The 23084-nt window shown below is 35.2% G+C and overlaps 1 long non-coding RNA gene across 1 annotated transcript in view; it reads left to right on the top strand.

The window, feature by feature from the left end:
• The window catches only part of LOC110398500, a 27353-nt gene that overhangs the window by 2344 nt on the left and 1925 nt on the right, over nt 1-23084 (top strand). Inside the window, exons 2-3 of the long non-coding RNA XR_002438419.1 lie at nt 12034-12202; nt 13410-13459. This is a non-coding gene — a long non-coding RNA (uncharacterized LOC110398500). The remainder of the gene's footprint in view (nt 1-12033; nt 12203-13409; nt 13460-23084) is intronic.

Here is a 23084-nt window from a genome sequence, read left to right as displayed (position 1 = left end):
GGGGAAAAGGGTAGGGAGATGGCCCTGAGAGCAAAGAACAGCGGCAACAATCTGAGGAGAAACAAACTAATTTACTAAATAAAATATCGGAATGCAAAACAACACACTATAATACAATATAATTACAATTTAAGCTGATAAATCCAATACAATGTGAAGCATCCTCAGGAATATTCTCTGAGGATGGTTGATGCCAGGGAGCAGCTCTCACTTGCAATTTGGCCTTGCTTGGAACAGGTTGGACTAGGTGAATGCCAACGATCTCTTCCAGTCCGTGTGTTTCCATACATTTGTGATCCACACTGCTTGTCAGCTACACTTCTCTGGCTGTTTTTGAATTCTGTGCAAGATCCTTCATGACACTTAACTGAATTTCAAATTGTTTTGTATATGCTTATTTCTGATACTGAAATACTATTTTTCTAGAGATAGTAGCAGAGAACTATCAATATAGGGTTGCTGATTTAATTGCTTTGGCAGTAAGAGGTGGGCTTCTATGTGATGAAGTTTCTCATGATTTGTGAAGAGAATGTTCTCTGGCAGCAATTTTATTTGGCAGTGTGTAACATTATGTAGAAGATGTTTGACAGGAATACTGGAAAGCTTAAAAAAAAGACCCTTGCTTTTTAGTATTTTTCTTAGTTTGGCTGGTGAAATTGCATTACAAGGGATTATATATTCCTTTTGCCTTTGGGTATTTTGAACTCTTTTTACTGTATTTCAGCCTCTGCTTGGAGTTCCCTCATGCAGATGTCCTAAATGATTAGGATTCTGTATAATAGAGCGTGGCCTATCTCAGGCTAAGGAGAAAGCAGTTGGAAAGAGCAGTTATGAACTTGTGCCTGTTTTACTACCTGTCTCCAACAGTGCGACTGCAAGTTAGGTCTAAGGAAAAGAGAAGTTGTGTAAAATGGTGAATAAAAGGGTGAGAACTGTAAAATACTGTGGACACTAGAGTACTAGAAAAATATTTGCTACTATTAAGTAGAATCTGGTTGGGAGGGGAATAACTGCATAAAATAAACTAAGATGACTTTGGTTTGTAACTTTTCTCCCCCAAAGGGTGAAAGATCTTGCTTTTACCATCTGGAGGTTGATTTACCATAAGGGAAAACTGTATCAACAAGATATGACAGCAGACTATAGGAAGAGACTACCCACTATGGGGGTGGAGGGGAATGAATCAATTATACTACATAGGTAAAAACATTACCTGTGTGATTATCTGAAGAAACAATTATCTTGAGAATCCTCTGTCTGTAGAAGCCTCTGTACAGAGTAGCTCAGCTACTTTGACCTCAAAGCTGCGGAGAAAGCTGACCTCTCATAAGTCACTTTCAGTGTAATATGTTCTTTTTTGGGGGGGGGGAGCATCTAAGGAAAAATGGCTTGCTTTCCTCTGGAAGTTGAATTTTTTCTGTTTAACTCAGAGTTCGTATCTTGGGTAATTCAGCACTGCTTCTTTTCAAAAGGTAGGGATCTGATTCTGTAAATTGTCATCCCGAGCATTTACAGCAATCTGTTTGCAGAACTGTCTCTCAGATGTGGAGAACCAAAAGATTTAGAGTTCTTCTTTACACCCTTGTCAACATGCTCTACGTGCAGCAAGTAGCAAAAAGTAATAAAGTCAATGAAGTTTTTCTGTAACTGGTGTAATTTGCTCCCTGAGCTTAACACAGCGAAGGGGGTGGGCAGCCTCCTTTTGCATCAGCTGTATCTTCCAAACAATCTCCAAACAAAAGATATGATGAATTATGTTGTGAGGAGAGGTGGCTGCCAAGGCACCATAGGACTACTGCTTGAGTTGTTCTTCATTAATGCCTTCATTAATGATCTGGAAGAGGGACTAAGCACACCATTAACTAAACTGTCAGAAAGTTCACGGAAATAGCTTTAGGATCCTAGCTGGACTAAAGATACATGGACTAAAAACGAAGACTGGTATTGACAAAATAAAAATAGATTAGGGAAAAGCTGTTTTGCTTTGCTTGTGGTCACATCCGAGTCATTAACTTTATATCATCTGTGCATTCAAACTGTTTGTTTTTCAATTAAATATTCATTGTCTTGAAGTAACAGCTATACAAGATAGGATTTCCTTGGCTTTAGCTGCATATTTTAGCTTCTTAGTTGGTCACCAAACTTGTTTGGTGATAAGATTTGTAGGAAATCATGGTTGTTTTTGTCTTAATTATACTTTAATTCCCTGCTGATTTAATGTTGTATCATTGTCATGATTTTGATAAATGCTTCGTATCAATCTGTCCAATCAAGAATGTAGTCTACTTTGCCTTACAAATTTCATTTGAAAAGAAAAATGAAACTCGTACCAAAACTGGCATGTAACAAATTCAGAAAGACCATTTAAAGTATACAAAAGTACAGCTATCAGCAGCAGCTCTAAAGATCAAGCATATAAAATCAAACAATACAAATCTGCTTGATTTCTTCAGAAGCTGTGAATGTACTTCTTGAATTATACTACATATAGACTGTGTACATGTAGAGTGTATTCTCTGCTTGTGTCAGTGAGACAGACCTGTCCAGGCCACAGTGCTATGAGCTGTATGCTTTTCCTTTGGAAAAGTCAGTTGTTTTTGTGAATTGGGAATAAATTCACACAGCATAAGTTATGTTGGAAATAAGTTGTGCATCCATAGGACACAATATTATGGTTCTTGTGGTGCTTGGAAGTCTTTTGTAGTTCTATTTATATGCATAGGAAGCAGCTTATGATACAGCAGCGCTCTCAGGAGGAAGCTGGCAATATAGCAGATTCTGAATAAGGCAAAAAATAGAGAAGCATTTCTACAAATGCATCGATCAAAGTATGGAATGCAGGAGAAAATGAGGAGCTGACAGGTTGGACAGAAAAATAGCATAACATTGAGTTAATAATGCCAGCTATTTTTAGTAGTTGTAAAGGTAAGGGTTGCGAAGGCAAGGTGGCACTTCATGAGTTTTATGTGCAAGAGGCAGGCAAGGTGATATTTTAAGTGCATGTTTTAAGCTGCTAAGCTGAGTTCAATAGTTCAACTTCACTGTTGTCCAGGGTGAACGCTGAAATTAAGGAAAATCTATGTTGCTGGACTTACCCAGTTTTTCAGTGGTTTGTCTCTTGTGGTCTAGCCCAAATGGGATGACTTTCTGTTTAAAAGTATTTGAGAATCAAGGGTCTTGTTTTTCTTATGCCAGTTATGTGCCCAAAAGACCCATTAATTTAAATTAGTTACTCCTGACTTAAGTTAATAAAAGTAAATATTTAAATTGCTTAAAAGTACTTACTATAAATTTTTAAAATATATTTGTTCAGGTCCAAGATGCCTGTTTTCAGCCTAGTTATAAGATACTGTACTGGGCAGCAAAAATAAATAATGCCATGAAAGGTACCCGAATTATTCATAACTAAATGGAGCTGGGATATTTTCTTCATGAAAACCAGTGGAAATGGAAGAAGTATACAGTTAAAAAAAAAAAAAAACAAAACTCTACAATATAACTCCCATAATCTTCTAATATTTGAAATTAGACATTTCCTGCCAAGGAAATAAAATTGTTTTTTTCAAAGTAGTTTTGCAAAAATTCATGTTCTTCATTGCTGTTATATGTGCTCTGTATATTTTGTGAGCTGAGCAACTATTGTTTGGATGAAGTGAATGTTACAGATAAAGTATTATTAGTATAATCCTAGATTTGAAGACTTTTAAAAATAAATTAAAAACCCAACAAAAAACACGAAGCAAATAGATATTGGATATTGTGTTAAAACAGTGTTCATTTGACATTCCATATTTCCAAGCTTATTGAGTATTTCCAGCTACTATATTTTTTGCTCTGATGGGGCTAATTGCAGTCCTAGCTGCTGAAGCTCTCACTTCTGGTGGTGAATTCTTATTCTGCAGCTGTGTCTCTTTTGGAAGGATGTCTCATTGTTTAATGATCAAACTTGAAGAAAAGTTATTTAGTGGAAATAATGAATATTAAATAGTGCATTGCAGGTTAGAGGTCATCTAAAAACAATGAATAACAGCTGTCAAAGGAAGCTTGTTAAAGTAAATTTACCAATAAATGGTAACAAATCATCTTGGAGCACAGCAATAGAAATTTTCAATGTGTTGCTGGTCAGGTCAACTTACACTACAGTAGTCCCTGCTCACTGCAAGGATAGTAGCTTATAAAAAGGCAAAGAAAATATGTGCATTTATCAGAGTATGACTGATGTGCTGATATAACCCTAATTGTCGAACACAGGAATGCTGTAATACAACTTCATTGTAAGTGACTCAGGGCCATAAATATACTTAACAGCTGCAGTGTGGAAGGAAAAGCTTCTGCAAGTTAAAGAACTTCTCCTGAGTCTCATCAGTAATTGGTGAACTTGGTTGCTTTAGCAATGCTTTCATTACTGCTGTGTCTATAAAATGGCATTGCATGTTTTAGACCACATTTCTTTCTGTATTCTCAGTGCAAACTAAGAACGTATTATAATTCTAACTTCTTGTTAGAATTATAAACAATGTATAAGGTAAAAATCTTAGTGCTCTTCTGCAGCATATCCTATACTGGAAACTTCAGTTTCTGTGCTAATATAAATCGCTGATCTTCATACCTGTTTATCAGTTTTGAATGGCTCCTTGCTGTTATATAACAAAAGAAAATAAATAGATTTACTTTATAACCTTAAACCTACATTCTCTGCTTTTCAGAAATTATGAGCAGTAGCAAAGAATCTTATCTACTTCTGAAAGATTTTGGAGAAATACCTTCAAATTTTATGCGAGTATATGCATTCTTGTCCTCCCTACAATTTATCATGCTTTAGGATTGTGAATTGATCTACATGTGACCTTGCTGTATGTCAGCATGCTCCCTGATAGTTCCTCATTTTGGCTATAGAAGAAATATTATCTCTATTTCTATGCTGTGTTGTCCTTAAGTCTTCCTGTAGAATCATGTTAATGTAACTTTAGATTCTCTTGAACAGTCTCATATTGAATATACCTAGATCTCAGACAAAAAAGTTGATTATAGCTATACAGTACTTGTAGTATTGTGTTAATAACATTCCTAAAATATTACAAATTATCCTTAACTACTTAATAGTATCTTCATATTTAATGTGTATGCTTTTGCTGTTCCTACAACTAGATTGCACCTGCAAGGTCACTAATGTGTGCAAATGAAGTGGCAAATGCAAGCAGTTATCTGTGTATAATAGTGCCTGAATTCTATAGGCAGGAAAATTACTTATCTACTACTTACCTAAGCACTTAACTTCTTCTGTAGTGCCAGATGTACAAGTGGAAGAGGATTAGTGTTAACATGAGAATATTAACTGTACCATTAAAGACATAACTGCTGTGAAATAACTGGAAAACTTGTTCTAAATCTGAATTTAAATAATTCTGTTAGAAGGAAGTAGCGATATGGCTGTAGAGATTATCAATACTGTAAAGATAGACAAAAACTAGAATGAAAAACACACTACAGACAGGCTGTGACAGATATCATGTTTGGAGCTGGAGCACTTTTATATGACCTGTGAATTTCTCCTGTTTATTGCTATCAAAGAGAGGGAGAAACAGCTTATGAGCTTCAAGACAGTACCTAAGTCCTTTACATCTAACTCCAAGCACCTGGCTCTCTTCAGAAAGGAAAAACTATTCATCTGTCATTCTCCAGCTTGAAATTGGACATTTCCAGGCACTGTTTGCCAGGTATGATTTCATCAGTTAATGCAAAACATCAGGCTCACTGTTGAACTATCACTGTTAAATTATCAGAGTTCTGGGGAAGAACTAAAATCACTAATTTTAAGTTAGTACAGGGGACTTCTTTAAAGGCAGAGTTTAATATAACTTATGCTGTCAAGAGATTGATAGCAGAGGTGGTAATGAGGAGATTGTCATGATTACAGTCCTTAAGTCCACAGAAGTTCTTTCTTCAGACAGTTATGATTCAACCTGAATTCAAATGATGCCTTGAGTTCATCAGCTGATTTCCAGGTTATGTAGAGATGCATGGAGATAAACAATCCATAAGCCAGGAGAGCAACAGAGTGAGGGTTTCACTGAATGCTATTTTGCAATGCATAAGAGCAGACCAGAAATACATATATGAGGAGCTACCATGTGTCTGTATTCCAGGTGAGGGATAGTAACTAACAGCTGAGAAGTGATTATCTCCATCTGAGATCTAACAAAACTAATAACAAAACTCTGCTTCAATTTTTTTTCTACAGAGTAGTTAATGCAGTATAGCTAGACTCATAAAATCAGTTCAGAGTATGAAAAAGGTCAATGCATTGTCTGCAATAAATAGAAGCCTAGCTTACTCCCTTGATGTTATTAGGTTTGCGGTAGGGATAAACTTGGCTCACTTTCTCTGATACTAACCTTCAGTTGTTGATGCTATTATTAAGTTAATTGTTTGGAACATCAATCCATGTCAACAAAGCTTTCTGAGTGCTTGATGAGATTTCGAGCATCAAGCTGTGAGGCATTTAAAAAATGGTGAATTTACATCCAGGTAAAATGGTGCCCCCCAGCTGTAATAATGAATCATTACTTTGTTTACAAATGGATATTCATCATGAGAGCTGGCATGCATAGACATTTTTGAAGGGGAAAGGCATTTGCACAGTAAATGATCTCAGCAACTAAAGCTGAATACACAGCAAAGTGAAAAAGGAGAGCATGTCAAATTATCTTTTCAGAAAGGAATTATGAATGCAATCTCACACTGGTGTCGCCTGACCCATATTTAAATAGGAACAAAAGATACAGTTCAGAATTAAGATGTGTTGATTTGTCTTTACTGAAGGACAATACATTTCTTTTAAAAGTTTTATTATCTATCTGAATTGCTTGGTATACAACTCTAGAGCTTGGAGAGAATACTTTATCTTATAATGAAATGTTGCTTTCTCTAATGCGTAGCAGGTGCCAATGGTCTACCTCCCACTGTTCTGGCAACCAAAGATGATTCAGTGATGTCTGCTGTTCCTTCCCATACTACAATCACTTTGAAAGATTAATATCATTTTATTAGACCTGTTTGCCCAAATATGTGTAATCACATGAGAAAATTTAGTGAAATGAGTTAGTCTTGCAAAGGCGGTCAAGATACAACTGCTTAGGCTCAAGCAACCCAAAAATGCACACAGAATTACCAGAGGATTTGTATTGTGGTTGCCACCAAATTACGAATTCCAGCCATATTATATTTACCATATATGTGCCACCTATCTTGCAGTCCTACCTGTCTCATGCCTTAAAGTCTATATTTTGAATCTAATTTCTTAGTCGTTACATCTCCAGAGTTGTCAGTACTGTCTAGATAAGTATTTTCCATTGTTGTCCAGAAAAAAACTCTAGAGTGGAAGTGAGTTTTTCAGATGAGCAGTTATTGAGCCAAAGTTCAGTAGTGGGAATGTGATAACATGGAGTTCCACAAAGCTACTTAATAGTATTTATCCAAAGACGCGTTAGTACCTCAGTAATGAACTGATGCTGTAAAGAGCCAGATATGACATTTCTTAATTCTTCAAGGGAGGAATATGCTTTACAAAATGCAAGTGTATGAAGAGTCTGTAATCAGATCATTCAGGCTGGGTACAATCACACTTATGGTAAATAAATCCTAAGACTCCTAAAGCAGTCTTTCTAGAATGTTCTGTGTCTGAGAGTAGTCTTGAAGGATCTCTTCACAGGTTAGGTTGTAAGTATCTTAATAGCATAGATTAATAGTAAAACAGTGCTCTGCTCAAAGTGCTGCATCTGAGGAAACTTTAGGTGTTGAGGCAGTAAGTGTTTCTGCTAGGTAACCAGTGATTCTGGAGTTAAGAAAAGTTTTTGCTTTCCTCAGAATGGGGAAGGAATTTGTGAAGTCAGTGAGCTACAAGCATTCAGTGTTTTCCTATTCATGGCTCTGTGCAAAATGCTGATCAGCCTAGCCGCTGAGGAGTAGGGAAAGAAACCTCAAAGTAAACGGTGTGACTTTCATATTGCTAACATGGTAGTGACCTGTATCATTAATCACATCAGTCCCAGAGCTTGTTAAATTTAAAATAGAATTGACACAAGTGTGTTACAGCATCCTTGTGCTTGTTGAGTAAAACATAGTGACTGCTAAAAAAAAATCTTTCAACCTACCTAATGTCATCTCAGAAGAAAACAAAACCCAAAAATAGAAAAATCATTGAAGGAATTCAATGAAAAATGGACAGAAATAATTGTTGAGACAGATAATATGGTACTATTCTTAATTTGTAAGGAATTAGTGCTATTTTTAAGGATTACAGTTTGAAAAGACATGTAAAAACATGCTGCCAAGTTCAGAGAATATCAAGGAATTTTTTGAAAAAATAGCAGAACTGAAAAAAGTCTGTCATCTCAACAAAATATTTTCTTAAAATTGCAAAACTCAAATGGACTCTTATAAACTAGTTATGTGGTAGCAGATCCAATTGCAAAAAAAAATCATGACAATTTACTGATGGCTAGTTTATTGAGAAATGTATGGAAAGGATGGCAGATATAATTTGTCCTTATTTTTAAAAAATGGATTTTTCTAAAGTCAACTTTTCTCCCTGGGATGTAGGTGAATTGAAGAAACAGGAAGATCTATGGAAAGATATATTTGTGGAATAATTCTGCTAATTTCAAATGTTATGCTTTGGCAGTAGATGAAGGTACTGTTACCACAGTTATGGCTCAGCTTGTCATTTTTATTAGAGGTATTGATAATGAATATAATGTAACTGTAGAAAAGGCATCTTTGGTGCCATTGAATGACTTCATGCTATTTGCATGAAGCATTAAAAAATACATTGAGGTAATTTTCTTTAACCTTTATCAGAACATCTGATATAGCTACTGATGATACCCCAGCAATGGTTGGTAGAAAAGAGGGACTCATAAAATTAATAGAAGATTATGCAATTACTGCTGGCAACTCAAATTTGATGAAATATCACTGCATCTTACATCAAGGAAATTTATGCACAAAAGCTTTAAAATGTGGATAATGTTATGCAAATCATCATCAAAGCTGTGAATTTCATGAAATCCAGGGGGTTGGCATTGACAGTTCCAGGAGTCTCTTAAAGTATGGACGCTGATGATGGGGACATGATTTTCTTATCTGAAGTAAGGTGGTTAAGCTGGGGGAAAATCCTGAAAAGACTTTAGAATTTGAGAAATGGAATCAAAAAGAAAATCTGTGCTAAAGTTTTTGCTGAATTTGGGCTGTCATTTAAATGAGTTAAACGTACCTCTTTAAGGTGAAGATCAACTTATCTGTGCTGCTTCATGCCATAATAGCATTCAAAATGAAACTTAAAATACAGCAAGCTCAGGTTATGGCAAATTTCCAGCATTTTGAGTTTTAGCATTGGCTAAACATGCTCCTGTGAACAGTGGGGGGAAAAAAAAAAAACCATGCAGGCTTACCTTCTGCTTTGAGTTTCAGAATGGATCTCAGGATTCATAATCGTGCCTCATTCATGTGATTGATTTTTGGCAGTACATACGCTTGTGAATAACTATTTTCAAGGATAAAGTACAGAGTAGAATTCTGCCAAAAATCTCTGAACACCTTGAGATCTCACTAAGAGTTACAAGCACTTCAGTTGAACAAGATAGAAGCATTTGATGCACAAAAACAAGGTCCCACTTGTTTTATGTTTCTGTTGCACTTCTTAAAGTTAATAAAGAATAAAAAAAATAATGTGGCCCAGGCAAGCTAAAAGGTTGGACAGCCATACCCTAAATAGAGAGGCAAGGAAGCCAGCCAAGAATGACAAATTCTACTGCTGTCTGACTGCAGCAGTAATAACGAGCCTCCTCAGGTGTTTCTTAGTAGTTTGGTTTATCTTAGAAGCAGTGAAGTTTGTGTATCAGAGCTGTGGTGTGCTTCATCTGAAATTCTCTCCTTTTACCTTGTATGGAACTTTACTATCAACTTATTTAGAATTAGCATGCTTACATTTTTAGATTAGGATTATTCTCTATAATATTAACAGTAAAAAAATCAAGGATTTTCTGCATATTTTTATTTTCTTACATGTATTATTTACTTGCACAGTAAGACTTCTAGTATCTGAGACTAACGTAACACAATACAGAAAAGTAATACATCCGGAGTTGCACAGAGGGAGCTCTTGCTTTATTTTTCCAAGACAGAAGGGCAGAAAATATTTCTGGGTAATGAATCATTTTGAGTCATGATGAAAATCATTTGTTACAGGCTAAAACAGTAACTGACTTTCTCACTTATCTGATGCATAATTCACTTAAAATGCAAATGCTTTCAGCTGCTATTTGTTTCTTATGCAGACATTAGAAGAATAACTGTGGCTTTAAATTTTCAGGATACCTCAGTACTCAAAACAAGAAAATTCTTATTCTACATTGTATAAAATATGGAAAATAACTCTGCAGAATTAACTGTGAAAGAATTGGTACTTGTCCTGTGTAGTTTGGTTCCTTTCTTTATCTTGAATTTGTAGCCCTGGGTTTTGTTCCCATCATTGTTAACCTGTTATGTAATCTGTAGATGCAGTTAAGAACCTTTCATCTGTTCAGTGTGCTTGCTGTGTTTCAATTTGCCTTTTCCTGGAGTTGTTTGCTTTTCAGAGAATGTTTGAAGTCTAGCTGCTAAACAAACACTAGAAAGAATGAGGTTTCCTTCCTTGTTACTTATATGGAAACTAAAAAATTCGTTTTTATCTCAGATAATGTGAAAGCATTTTCTTCTGTAGGAATCAGAAAGAATATGCTTCGTAGGCCGTTTGGGTAGCAGACAGAGTTCTGTGTGAGAAAAAGATAAATATGAATCAGCATCTTAAGCTGCAGGTAACTAATAAAACAACTACTCTAATTGGTGTGATTTTTTTTTTTAGAAGTGGCTGACCCCTTTTATGTACCTTTTTCTATCCTATTTGTGTTCATCTTACAGTTGTTTATAGTCTGCAAGTAGGATGAAGTACTTTAAAAAGGTGTTACATACACAATGATTTTCTATAAAAGGTTTCACATCAAATATAGCATGGTTTATGAAACAATGTGGAGTATCTCTAAGCTTTGACATTCTTTACAATTCACTGTGCTGTTTCTTTGTGTTTGATAAGATATAATAGTTGTATGAACTGTCTGACTGTCAATCCCAGAGGGACAAATAATCTGGCTGCTCAGGCAGGATGCTGTGCTATGTCTTACTAGATGTGTTGTGAGGTGCAGTTGCATAGCATTGCCTCATGTTACCTTTTCCCGTCTGGGTTATTCCAATAAATCTGTAAAGCATGAAAGATTTAACTGATGTCTAGAATAAATCAAGATAATTTCAGCAAGGTAAATGAAATGTGCATGGTTTATAGAGATAGAAGCCTGTTGTGTTGTCTTTCGAAATGTTTTTGAGACGAGAATTCTTGTCATATTGAGGGGTTTAAAAACTGTGGAATGTAAAGTCACTATTTTATCTGTTTACGTAAGTTTACAGTAAATATGCTTGCAATTAAGTGTTTACTGTAATAGCAACAATCTGAAGCTTTAATGAATCCTGCAGCACCAGTGACAAGAATCAGTGTTCTTGAAGTTCAAATGCTGTTCACTGATAGCCAAGACTGAAGAGACTTCTCATGTTGCTTGTCTTAGAAAGTGTCTTCATCTTTTGGGAACGAGCACTCAATACTACTAAGCCACCTAATTTCAGAATATCCCAGGGTGGGACAAGAGACAGAATCCACTTGTCCAGTTCATTGTTTGGATGTTTTGGGGGTATGTAGCATACAGTGGCATAAACTAAAGCAGTACTTCTTCCCATGCTTCCTTGCAAGTGGCATGTTCTGTACCCCAGTGGTATTAAGATTTGTAGAGTCCAGGTTAGGTTTACAAATTCTTCTTAAGATGTAGGATCATACAACCTGTTTGGTGCTGAAGAGTCTGCATGTGAGGCGTTCTGGCATGCTGTGCCTCTGCAGAACTTGAGGTTGGCTTGGAGTGGGAACAGGAATGACTGTATTGTTTGTTGCAGGTACTCCAGCAGGCCAACTCTGTGAAGACAGATACAGGGTACCAGCCAGGCTAGGATGTCAGCTTCCAGGATGTAGAAAATGACTGGGAAGACAGTATAGAAGGCCGGTACTGCGCAGATACTATCCTTGTGCAAGGTTTCCACCACTTGTTCTATGACACACAATGAGGTAAGAGATCTCCTTACAAAGTACTGTTTGATAAGTTAGTAAAATAATCAAAGTGGAAAAGTTGGAATTATACATTATATATTATGCAGCCTGCAGGAAGGACACTTTATAGAGAGGTGCCAATAGGCATCCTGCACTAGAATGAAACTTTGGAAAATGTGTGGGCATAATTACCATCATCACCTAAAAGGAAAAATACCAAGGATGAAACTATAGTTAGTGTACATTTTCAGTATTATAACATCACTAAAAAATTTGAAAGGAAAAAACTTACTAAATGGGATTCTTGGAAAAGGTGACATTTCTGTCTTCATAAGCTGCTAAAATGAAAAGTGATAGGAATAATAAACTAAATCTTTCCTGAAACTATTCCTTTTTGATCAAAATGGTATCTCCATTTGGTAGAAAGTTCAGCAACATTTCAACAAATGCTATTAAAGTTCTGGGTTTGGCTGAGTCCAAACACTTTGAGTTTTCATATTTTTTGTGAGTTTACAGTAAGATTTTGTGTTATTGGGACCACATGGGTGATTTTTCAGACACAAAAACACACCAAAAAAACCTAAATAAACTAATAAACAAGTGCCCTTATGCACTACTGTAATAATAAAAAAGAACAATAGCTTGTAGAGAATAGTGGTACTAACAGCATTATTCTTGGATGAAAAAGGGATATTTTCTTGAAGATATGAGAACTTTCTTCAACCAATTGCCACTGAGTTACCTGGCTGAGCAATCAAAAAAACCCTGCAACTCTGTCCAATAGTAATGATGTGTTGCTGGAGATAAGTATATTAGCCATTTCATACAAATATGAACTATCAGTCTTAACTTTGATTTGGCTTAGTTTTTGTATAAACTTTTGAATGCTCTCTTGGATTTGCTAATTTGTATGGAATATAAAACGTATGTCGAATGCAACTGTCATTGATAAATACTTCAGAAATTGATGTATCTTTGTCATTCATTAAAAAATTAAAATCCAAAAGAAATAGGTTCATGCCTATGAAAGATAATATAGAAGTAATTTGCTACATACCCAATGCCCCAGCACTTCCTTATTCAAAACTGAACAATGACTGGAATCTATCCAAATGCAGACAAATACTAAATGTTGCCAGTATACTGCCAGTATAAAACCAGTCTCTCTTGCTAGTATTCAGCCTCCCTGAGGGAGTAGTGACCTGTATGCTTCCATCCCTAATAGCTACTTTCCCAGGAACAGAAGGGAAGAGAATGTTTGTACAATCAGCTTTGGTGAGTTCAATTGCTTTTTCTTCATATTTTGTTGTGGTCTAGTGGCAGCCAAGGGACCTCAAGAGGGGATGGTCTTGCTAATTGAGGTTTCATGGGCAGAAGAATCAGTCAGGAAGTTTTAACTCTCTACTCATCTGTTGTGATATGTTGTTTTCTAGTCTGTTTTTATAATGTTCAGTAACAACTGTCTCATTGTTCCTTCAATTTTGCTGTAGCCTAAAATGTGTTATCAACTTATTTGGAATATCATTACATAGTTCAGTGTGAGTTTGGTCCTTCTGAGCACTAAAATGAGAGGCCTTACTACAACTGCCCAAGAGCTAAGACTGTATATGGGAGACAAAGAAAAGGAGTCCAGGAAGTCTTAAATTAGGATCTTCCCCATCTCAGGCAATGTCTACAGGATGAAATCAACCCCACAGTTCTTAACAGAGGAGAATGTTTCTGACAGTAATCATCTGATTCAGACAAATTCTTGAATAAGCTTAAGCAACATAATTCATTAGCAAGCAGTCTTCCCCTTTGACACAAGTTCCACATTCTGTCCAGAGTTTATGACCATGGGAAAGGAAGTAGGAATGTTCTCAGATCTTTATGAGCTAGACAGGCAGAATCTGAGCTATTCCAGAGGAGCCTTATCTTCCTCTTCCATGTCACAGTTCTGTCCTCAAGTTCATGGAGAGAGAGCTATTCACGGCATGTCTAGAAAGATTCAAGAGCTGAATAAAAATCCCATGCACTGTGAGAACACTGCTAGATGAGCAGGGCCTCTTTCACTGTGAGCTAAGAGCAGGAAATGACTCTTGGTCTTTAGTTAGTATGTTAGCACAATAGAACTGCATTCATTGATAGCAAATTCTTACACTTTGCATTAGCAGAACAAGATCTCACTGGTGCCTCAATTTTTTCTCTTTTTGATTAATTGTAATTTAATAAATTTAGTTTTCAACCCCAGGAGTTTTCCTCCCTATCTTTGTGCATACATGATGTTGAGATGGAAACTGTTGTGGCTGTCACTGTAAGTCTAAGTGGGGTCTGTAGCTGATGACATGTATCAACTTAAATGGGAAGTTAATTCAAGAGAGAGTGCAGCAGATGATGACAAAGTGAGGACAAATTTACATCATGCTGTTTCTTTAGTACTAAATGATTTTTGTGAGATTTGCTCAAATACGCTGTTGATCTTGTTTGTGATAGTATTAGCAATGATTGGAGTATGATAAATAGGTGCAAATGTTGCTCTCCAGTTACTAATGTTATTGGATAATATTTCCTGAATATTTAAATATCTGTAACTACTCTGCACCCTATGTTTTGATTTTCTGTAAAGCTAACTAAAATTTTGAAAATGAGATGAGTAACAAGAATGGAAGCAGTAGTGGCTCTTGCCAGTGATAGTTTGTTCCGTGAGAAAGTTGTAGGCCAAGGTTTACTCCTTCATGGTGTAGGAAGTCTGTGGCTGTATCCCTGTTGGTCTTCTCCATGAACGTGGTTATACCAGTCACAGATGAAGCTTGGAAGTAAGTTATTCCTGTCAGTTTGTCCTTGCTGTGACCTGAAAATGCCTGCTAGCTGTGGACTCTGCTTTTGCATTATGCGTTTTTTTGAATGATATCATTATTACATGGATTATATTGAAATTAGGGGCTAATCTAACAAGCTAAGCAGAGTGATACTCTGAGTATTTTTTAACTGGAATATCTGAATTAGAAATCACAATTATTTCTCTGTGGCTTGTGTTCTTGTATGAGAATCATTCCTGATGTGTATATAGTCACAATTAAGGAGCTGTCCTGTTAAGCACTATACAAGAATAACAGATATGGCTCTGAAAAATATGATACCAGAAGAGCAAAGAGAAGAAATACCTTATTTCAGTGGTTTCAAGGATATGATTGTTTGTTTCATTAGTGTAGTGGCAGTTGACTTCATATTGCTTTCCTTCCCAGGAGAATTATTTATTCCTTTCTCTGCTGCGGTGTGGTGGTAATGATATCAAGATGCATCATTTAGCTGTATAACTTTTGTGTATATGTTTTTTCAAGTATAATCTATTATTTGAATGATTTTTCTGACCCTTGTGCTTTGAGAACTACAAAGTTTGCTGGCTCTACTAAATTCTGAAAAAGACTGAGTCCCATTACCTTTAACTCAAACATTAGCTCACTGAAGGATCAGACGTAGTCTAACTGCAATGTAAATGATCTAAATTAAAGACTCTAACACAACAGTTGAATTACATGTCACTGCATCAATGAAGTTGCGATTTTAGAAGTATTCATCAGTTTAGAATTCCTAATCTTTCTTTATGGATTATTACAAATTTTGCAGTACTGTAAATTCATAATCTGCTTTTTGATGTCAACCTATCTTATAATAATATTCTCATTCTTTATTAAAAAGAAGAAAATGAATCCTAATATACTCACCTTAATAGTTGATTAATAGGGTCTGAGGATACTGGAAGATGCTGCCAAGTCATCATGGTAAGAAGTGGAGAGTAGAGATCTATAAGAGAAGATGCTTACATGAATACCCATAGGGAACATTTGGACACATCAGTTATATTAGCGAAGTTGATTGTTGACATGATCCAATGTCCCTTCAGTCTAATTACACCAATTCCTGAATGCCTTGAAAAACCAGCAAATGAGCAATATGCAGCTGGAGGAAGGGTTTCAAATGCAGATGTCTTTGTCTTTTTAAGTGATTTAGAAAGTTGTTATTCAAGAGATCATTATGATAAACAGAAACTTTTTCCTCATGTAAACTTTAGGGTCAGTAAGCCTGCATACTGCTTTCTCATGACAGTTCAGTGATAAGAACGTGCAAATCTTTCCCCTAAAAAAACGTATGTAAGGCAAAAACTGGCCTGTTACTGGGCATAGCAGCTTTGTGTCTGAGTGTTCATAGCTGAGTAAATTCAAGATTGTACTAGTGACTCTAGCTGATAGGCAAATCTATTCCTTTGTCATGTCAGGATATTTTTCTTCAGACTTAAATTGCTTTCTTTGAAAATACTTGCCTGTTTCTTTTTCAAATGCTTTCTATGAACTTTGTAATTCTCCCTTAAAATGGGGGGGAAAAAATTGGTTAAATCTATTTTGAAAGTACTTTTCAACTAACTTTGTGTGCAAGGTTCAGGGGTAATAACTTTGAAAACACTTTATGGACTGATCTGAATCACTTGCAAATGTGTCTGTTTGATTTGATACAAGTTGATACTAAAAACAAGGTACTGTAACCTGAGCTGGGCAGTATTTTGCTACTTTTTCGTGATACAATCAACCAGTACCAGTGATTCTAGCTCCCTGGAATTTTTCTCTTCTCTATAGAGAATTATGTAAATATGATAAAAATACAGTAATCACTTAAAATATTTTTAGCGGGAGGGTTTTGTTGCCATGAGGAAAATTAATCTTCTCTCTGTCAGCATTTCTTTGTTTCAAGATTTCTTTTTTTAGTGTATAAATACTATGTGTATTGTACAGATATCCGGTGCTGAAGTGGAACTGAGAGTACAGTTCACAAAGAACTGAGTTTTAATCTTCCCATACTCTTCAAAAGTATGAAGTCAAAGCACTAGTCAAAAAGTAACCTGGCCTTTAAATAAAACTGGATGCTAAAAAACTATAGTCATGAGTTCAACAGAAGAAAATCTGCTAGAGCATTCCGAGCTTCTTGCTTTTGCATGATGAACAGAATTTTCACTCCAAACTACCATAGTTTGTCATCTACTTCACATGACAGTATTTGGCAAGGAGTTACAGCACCAGTTGAAATGCAGAGCTGGTGCAACATGGAGGGAAGAAGTCTGGATATAAATTTTCTTTAATGTCCTATGTAACAGTATGCTCTGCATGAGACTTTTTTTTAACTTGATCCTATATTACAATGTGATAGGTTAGAGTTAACAGTGTAAGTTTGTTTGAATCTCACTCCCTACTGTGCAAAATCAGTGCCTCAGATCTATGTTACCTATTATTTTAAATAAATAATATTGGAATGATTTGAATATCAAGTATCACTTCTCATATTAAATATATTTAAAGTAGCAACCTTGAAATGAAGTATGTAATTCCTTATTAGAAATGCATCAGCAGGATGTGCAGTGTCTTAACTGACTACCAACTAATGGAAAGAAGTCTTTCTAAAATAGGAATATTGTTTAATTTAGAGTGTGACAATTCCATTTACTTGGAATATCAAAATTTGATATCCTTGTAGTCCTAAATGAAACTATAAAAAAAATTATCAATTAAAAAAGGAAAAAGGGTCCCTCCTCTGGGACAAAATGTCAGTGACTTTAGAGTTCCTGGAGTCCAGTTTGTTTTAATGCAAACTGTGTGCTCCTGCTGATCCTTCAAGACTCTGGGAGACATCAGTTTGTTTTTCTAAATAATACTTTTTCTACATAAAATACAATTATTCTTACAGGAAATAATATGATAAAAAACTCGAGGCATAGATTTACATAGGCTTGTTTATCTTTATTCAGATTCTGTCCTCTAAATACTGTGCTGCAACACAAAGCAAGCTGATTGATTTCAGTGGGAGGAAAATGGTGTTTTTCCTTGTACAGAGGAAAACACTAAGTGAACTGTGTTATGGATGATACTGTCTCAAGTAAAAATTAGGATTAGTGAGGTCAAGATCATGTTCTGATGCTGTTCACATATTGTGCAGGCATTCAAATATGCAGATTGCAGTTCCACTTCCATTATGAGAATACCAAGCAAGCTGTAACTCAACTGATTAGCCCCTGCGTGTGTTGTAACTGATAAATTGACCAGCAAGTGTTATATATCATATTTCAGAGGTTTGTTTTATTTGCCTAATAACAAACATATTGAGAGGGATACATCTGCCTTCTTTCAGTGATTAAGCACAATTGGTCTTGTATCTTCTGATTTATTTATAATAAAATGCAAAACCAGTCTGAACTGGAAGAAGATTTAGTGTCTAATTAACTGATGATTTTTAGTAAAGCTTGATTAGCTCTAGTCAATGGAACCTTTTCTTGACTTTGTGAGGGCTGAGAAAGGAACTTTGTCACATCCATCAGAGTTACATGAAGAAAGAGAGATTATTATCTCTTTGGACTCTGTTTTTTGGCTTCTGCTCTTGTTTCCCAAACCTTTGTTTGAAGTTAAGATGGAAGAAATGATTGAATTAACTGAACAAAGGGAGGCCAATATTAAGTACAGTGAAGTGTGTGATTGCCAGTGTTCCTGGGAGCTTGATTGTTGTAGGTGATGAGAGCGTAACTGGACATCTGAGCTGCTACTCCCACAGAGGGGATACCAGTAGGGACTTTTCTTCCCACTTGTGGTAGAAACAACAGATTCTGTTCCAGCTTTGGAAAGCCCATAGACATGCAAAGCTCCCATGCACAGAGGCCTGCGTCTTGCTATTTTTTGTGTGCATGTTTCTGGTGAAGGCATTTTGATGTGAAAATTATTTCTTTTAAGAAGCATTTTTATGTTGTGAAAAATGGATTTTGATTTATAAAAAACACTTTAACATTGCATTTTAACTAATAATAATTTATCAGGCTCATGAGCGAATAGTTGTTAGTACACTCTCAACCTCCACAGTGTTCTTTGAAGCACCATCTCTGGTTGAGAATTGTAACTAATAATATAACAGCATTCTCCCTAGCTTTCATGTCTGAGACTCATTTGTACACATGTATACTGACTGGGTATATTACATGTCACAGATTTCAGAAGCACCCCTGCATTATTTCTGAGTCAGAAAAAAGAAAATTACATTTTAAATTGAAGGGCAGTGAAGGGTGAAAGAATCCCTGGAGAGAAGGGGACTGTACTTACATAAAAATATTTATATAAATTGTAAAAAGTGTGATGAAACTAAACATTCAGCTGCTCCATACATTATTTCAGCCATGAAATATGATCTTCTGAAGAAAAATATTTTTTTACAGGTCTATTACTTATAATGATAGGATATTTTTAGGTAGAAATGGTTTTGCTTTGTACAAGTTAAGTTCTCATACTTTTGGCAATCCAGGAATGAGAGCATTTGCCCTCCTACTGTTAGGAGGATGAATGGCACAAAGGCTGTTAATAGTACATAGACACTTTTATTTAAACAATGGAGTAAAGAGTCTTTAGATTTTTTGTCTATTTCCTAGAAAACAGAGGCCTTGAGCAATCTTACTGTAAACATCCTAAATAAGGATGCCTCTGCTTGTATTTGTGTATATATTTATGTACTTATATGTATTTCAATTTAAAATTTGCTTTTATTTTAAGAATGGGAAAGCTTGTTTTCAAACCCTGTTAGTAACTTCACATGTAGAACTAATTGTAATGAAATGTGTGAAAATGTAAACTTGTATTTCTCATACTGTAATTAAAAGCAGCTTATGGCATTTTTCCATCTAGGTCAAAATCATAAAGCTCTACGAATAATGTTATTTAGGTATTGTTGCACTTAGCTTGGTTTTCCTACTTGATAAATGCTTTAGTATCTCACCATTGATACTGTGCACATTCATTTAATATTTTCTAGTATAAATAATTGATAGCTCTATGAAATTTCTTTCTACTTAGGATATTGTTCATGCGAATCTTTGAAAAATGAACACAAAAAAATTAAATGATTATAACTGACCGAAATTCATCCAGTACACTGAGGAATAATGGGAATGCAGCTGATCAGAAGGTCACAGTAGAAATCTTTTCTTAAGTAAAATAGTTTCACTCCACTCACTGAGTGGGTAACCAGATAGGACTTTGGCTTCCTAGGTATTCACACTGTGGATTCATTTGACATAGGTTTCTGATTTTCTGACTGCTAACTTTGTGAGTTGTGAAGTAAATAGGGTGAGTATAGAGTGTAAAATTACTTGGAGTAACAAAAGAATAACAGAAGTGTTAACTAGAAGAATATCCTGTTGCATTTTTTGCTTTTTGGAATTGATATCTCTAGGAAAATGCTGTTTTGAAGAATTAGCTTACATTTGACTGGTATGAATTTAACCAGTTATTACCTTTTTTAATTATAGAAAATTAAAGATACTGTGCATGAAAAGAGTGTCCTGCAGAATTTAACTCTAGCATAAAACAAATGTCTTTTATTAGGTGCAATAAATCAACATCCATACATTCAGAAGTTAGGTGTATTTCATTTACTTTGACAGAGATCAAATGATTTAGCATTATGGGCTATTTACTAACATTTACAATACAAAAGATGTCAGAATGCTACAGTGTTTCCATGCTGGCTCTGAGTGATGAACTCTTCATGTTTCAGGCTGCAAATGCGAGGGGGGAAAAAAAAACTGTGAAGCTGCATGCAGTTATATTTCCAAATTCAATTTACTAGAGCATGGTGAATATTGAAAGACTCTTTCAGTCTAATTCAGAAGAATCTATTTGTCCATTTCCTGTTATCTTACGGCAAAATAGCAGCAGTAACTAGAATCTCTAATATCAGATAATAGTAGATGTGATATATGACTGATGAGATATACTGCAAACACAATTACCTATTTTCCTGCCAGTTGTAGCTTTAACAGTAATGAAAGCGAGTAGGAGAAAAAGAAAAATTATTTGCATCTTTGTGTCTTCCACATTGCAGGAGACCAGTTGTTTGCGTAGTCTACTAAAACCAGATTTTTGTGGGATTTTTTGAACGCAAACACGAACTCTTCAAGTCATCTATATGCTTTATGGTGATGTATTGTTTTTGCACTCTGAAAAGGTTTAGATAAAAGATCTTAATAGCATGCATTCTTACTGAAGGAGGAAGTTAGTAAATTTACTAAATAAAAACTGAGATCACTGAAAAGTATCAGAGTCTATACTAAAATATATTTATGTTCTTATTTTCCTTATTTGCTCCTTTCCTTAAACATCCCTCCTCCCCAGCGTAAATGAATAAGTAAATGAGTATTCATTGGCACATAGCAAATACTTCACTTCTAACCTATTTCTCCTTGCTTGGGTTCTGTGATGACTTTACCAAACTTCAGACTATGACTATCACCTCTTAAAATCCAGTTAAAAACTATATAGAACAGATGTGGGCACTAGAGGGAGGTGTGAGCACATGATCTTAACCAGCGTATTAACATTGTAATGTTTGAGTGCTGTGAGAAATTGCTGTGTGGAACAGATGAAACGTCAGTTCTGAAGAAAGATTTTAGAACTGTAAAGATTTAAAATATGATCTGTAATAATTCTGAGAGCTCCAAATAGCATTTTTAGATTCCCCCTGAATTCAAATCAAATTACACATCAACTGACTTGTTTTCAATAACGTGTCACTAGTTAAAAAATACTCTTTCAAATACACTTAAGTGCAATATTTGTGAACTAAAACTTACGAAGCTGCAAAGCGAAAGAGAATACATTGCAAGGTTCTTTACAGCTTCACCTGTGTACTTTTGCTAGTATATATATTTCTGTATTAAGACTTATTTTGGGACAAATATTCCTTGAGGAGTGATAATTTGTCTAGAAGGTTGCTAGACAAATATACAATGTTATCTCTGAGATGCACAGGTTAGATAGTCTTTCATATTCAGCAGTTTAGGAGTAATATATTACTTCCTCTGTTTTTTTTAATTCAACTGCCAGTGCTGATTTGTGCATGAAGAACATGGTTCTTACACAACCTATTGAAAACACAGTATGTTTGTTTGACATCTTTAATACTTTTTACTGTAGTTACTCAATGTTTTTTCAGGTTGAAAAAATATATTTTGCTGACATATTACACTTTTTTTTTAAATAAAACAATGGAGGCAACATTGCTTAATGAAGCACTGTGGTTTGGGAACTACAGTCTTAAAGAGAAATTTAACTCTTCCTGCTAGCTCTAACTTTGGATAAATTCTTAGTGGTCTTCAGAAAATGTCATGCTACTTCTAGTATTTCTAGCTTCTTTTACAAGACAGCTGGATAACGCTAGTTTACCTATTTTTGTGGTAACATTGCTGAAGCTCAGAAGTTATTATATATGGAAAGTATATAGTTCATTCACCTACTATGTTTCTGCTTTCACTAAGCAAAATAACGATTAATAAAAAAGCAAAGAAAATAAGAATGGGGGGGAGGTGAAGTAGTTGGAATATGTTCTTTTCCCATCTATAATGTTTTGTTTTATCTGTAGGCATGTTCTTTTATTTGTAGGTGTGTTTCATTAATCTGGTTGTGATGAGACGTTTGTTAATCTATTATAGTATGAGAAAGCTGTGCATTTTTTCAACAAAGAAGAAAAATGAATAGATTCCCACTCTTACTCTGTCACACCTGAGTATGCAGTGCTTGCCATATGTCAGGAAAGAAATTTTCAAGGACTCTCACTACAATACTGCCAATGCTTCTTGTCTCTATATCTGTAATTATAAAGTGAAACTTATAGTGGCCCTGGACATGGGCAGTTATAGTCGAATTCACAAATAAACTATAATGATACATATTATAAAGGATTTTCTATGTCACTGAGTTCTCTCAATGTAAAAAGACTTATTATATTCAAAATATAAATATATGATTTATGTTCTTATTTAAACAAAGTAGTTGCTGGAGTGGTCATAATATAAAGTTGAGTTGTTTTTTAAAATCCATTTGTTAACAGGGTCATATTTTTC

This window comes from Numida meleagris, chromosome 4 (genome assembly GCF_002078875.1).
Source record: "Numida meleagris isolate 19003 breed g44 Domestic line chromosome 4, NumMel1.0, whole genome shotgun sequence".
Lineage (NCBI taxonomy): Eukaryota > Metazoa > Chordata > Aves > Galliformes > Numididae > Numida > Numida meleagris.
The sequence above is the reverse complement of the archived record's forward strand: the minus strand, read 5'-3'. Positions and strand labels throughout refer to the sequence as shown.